Below are 2,855 nucleotides of genomic sequence, written 5' to 3'. Positions count from 1 at the left end.
ATTTTGGAGATTTGTGACATTTCATTCAGACACACAATTTGCAATGTTATTAACAAGCTTCAAGGGAAAATCAAACTCAAGGATGCAACTTACATGGTAAGACGTTGAAATTGTATGTTTGATTAATGTTAAAAAAATCATTTATGTACAAGTTAATTGAACTTTTACTATTTCATGTTACAAGCAAAAGTCAAATCTTATTGGTTGTGGAGATCAACCAATTATAAGTGATTGTGAGTTCATCCATGTTGAATGTTGGACAAAAGATGATAGCTATAAGCCTATGCTTCTGAATCAGGTAGATGGAAAGAGTCATAGCCAAGTACTGGTTCATGATGTTGTTGTAAAAAAACTAACATATGAAGATAAAGAAGCAAAAGGAGAGATAGTTAACATTGATGAAAAGCTACAATCATTGATTAACTATCTTATAGAATTATGTTCAAATGAAGGAGATTGGGTTTTGGATGTATTCTCGAGATCAAGTAAGTTTCATTATATAAAATTGAATTTCAATATTTTATTTTTTATTTTTTATGTGTTTGTACTAATTTACTTAATTATTTCTTTTGTACTTGATGATTAGGTACAACACTAGCATGTTGGCTACAAAAAGGAAGAAATTGCATTGTCATTAAAAAGGCTCAGTACAGTGCAAATTTATTCAGCAAAGAATTAATGCTCTTCAATTTCTTCCAGATGCAATGTAACAAGTTGGTTTGAGGAAAGGGGATTTTAATGAATCGCTTGTGGAAAAAAGGGCAAAGGAACCTCAACCACCATTAGATGGAATGATTGGAAATACATACAATGGGAGATTCACAGACATCAAAGATCCATCAGAAGAGGGAATGACCAAACTGAAGCAAAAAATATTATGGAAGAAGACAATAATGAAACTCTAGAAGATGAAGAGTATGGATTACGTGATATTATTGATTAAATTTAAGTTACACTTGGAAATCAAGCTCATTTTTTATAACTATTAATTAGTTATACTTGTAATGTTTTGACTTTGAGATTTTATGAGAAAAATAAGTATTTAGTTTTTCCCATGGAAAAATCGTAATCTTTCATTAATATAGAAAAATTACATATAGTATATGCTTGGCAGCATATGCACTTCATGTCATTTTGGAATATGTCCAGAGTATCTACAATCCCATTCCTGTGAATGTCTGTATCAAAAGATCAAAAAATCATCACGCAGGATGATACTGTATAGAGTTCAAAACATATATACACCTCGCAGGGTGATGTGCATAAATAAAACTAAAATATCTACATCATCATATATAGCTGGAAGTCTGCAAAAATTTAGGTGCCATCCACCTGATGATATGTCTGATCTATGTAAGGTCTATGATAGTACTGGTACTATGTAGTACCCCTCTGTTCGTGGATTATCCATTGTCCTCTTGGCAGGTGCGTGGCCTCCTTGGAAAGGCCGTCGGCACTGTTGTTATGTTCCCTGTAAATATGATGAACAAATATGGAATTAAATAGAGATTTGTAATGCTTCACTTCATCTAGAATGTTTATAAGAGTGTGTGCGTGGCATCTAGTGTTATTGTTGATCCAATTTATAATAATATTTGAGTCACCAAAAATTTGTATATCTCTGCATTCATGATTTAGAGCAAAATGTAATAGATGACGAAGTGTGATTAATTCTGCAAAATTGTTCGTTCCTTCACCCAAGCCCAATTTGATTCTGTAGAAATGTTGGTCGGTAAGGTAGAGAAGGAAGCCACCCCCGCATCCTTGTTGTTGGGCTGCTCCATCAAAAAAATCCCATGGTGTGGAGTGGTCTATAGGTTCGAAAGCAGTAGGTCTGTGCGGGCGAGGCGGAGAATATGCAGGCAGCTCAAGGTAGGATGCTATGATTTTTGCAGTTATACTTTGCCATCTGATCATGCTGTCCTCGAAAGTCATTTAATTTCTAGCCTGCCATATTGCCCAGCAAATAATCAGGGGAAGGCATGGCAGATTTGTCCCTGTGTGCGCACTGTTCCAGGCTTCCCATGCTGTTGTTATACTATCTCCCTTCCATTCACCCATGTAGCAAATCTCAGCAGCTATAAATCTCCATAACTGTTTGGTAGTATTGCAGTTAAGGAACAAGTGCTCGGTCGTTTCAGAACTCTGTTTGCATAGGATGCACCAATGAGGTCCATACATGGATCTATGTGTGAGGATGTCACCGACGGGTACTTTATTTCGAAGGATGCACCAGAAGAAAAGTCTGGTTTGGGGAGGAGTTTTTAACTTCCAAATGCTCTGCCACCAATTTTGTAGGTGTTCAGGTTGTTTGTCTTGTAGCAGACACAGGTAGCCCTCCTTTGGAGTGTAGATTCCAGATTCCGCCATGCACCACATGAGCTCATCCGGTCCCTCCTTGATATGGATATGTGACTCATTCAATGCATTTATATAGTTATTCCAGATAAAGTGCCATTATGGAGGCAGGTTTAGTTGAGTGGTGGATTTCCATGCTTGAGTAAAAACAGAGGTATTCTCCTGATCCGCAATTTGTGCAATTACCTTGATGTCTTGTTGATTTAAGAGTAGAGTAAGATCTCTTGGGAGGTGACATCAACCCCCTCCCCCAGTCCAGGGATCCAGACCAATGCACGCACTAGTGCCTGCATTTATCCTCCAGGCCAGGTGGTTCCGAATGAGAGGGAGAGAGAAAAGCATGGCTTTCCAAACTGAGGATATGCCTGTCCTATTCCATCGAGGCATCCTTATCCAATCCATAATTTGGTGAGGCCAGATATATTTGTGGTAAGAGATGGATGTCCAAAGGTTATGCTTGGTAAGGAGAGTCCAGCCCATTTTTGTAGCCAGAGCTT

The sequence above is a fragment of the Pinus tabuliformis genome, chromosome J (genome assembly GCF_031772625.1).
Source record: "Pinus tabuliformis cultivar Carrire ecotype Pingquan chromosome J, CPIR1, whole genome shotgun sequence".
Classification (NCBI taxonomy): domain Eukaryota; kingdom Viridiplantae; phylum Streptophyta; class Pinopsida; order Pinales; family Pinaceae; genus Pinus; species Pinus tabuliformis.
Note: the sequence above shows the minus strand (reverse complement) of the source record.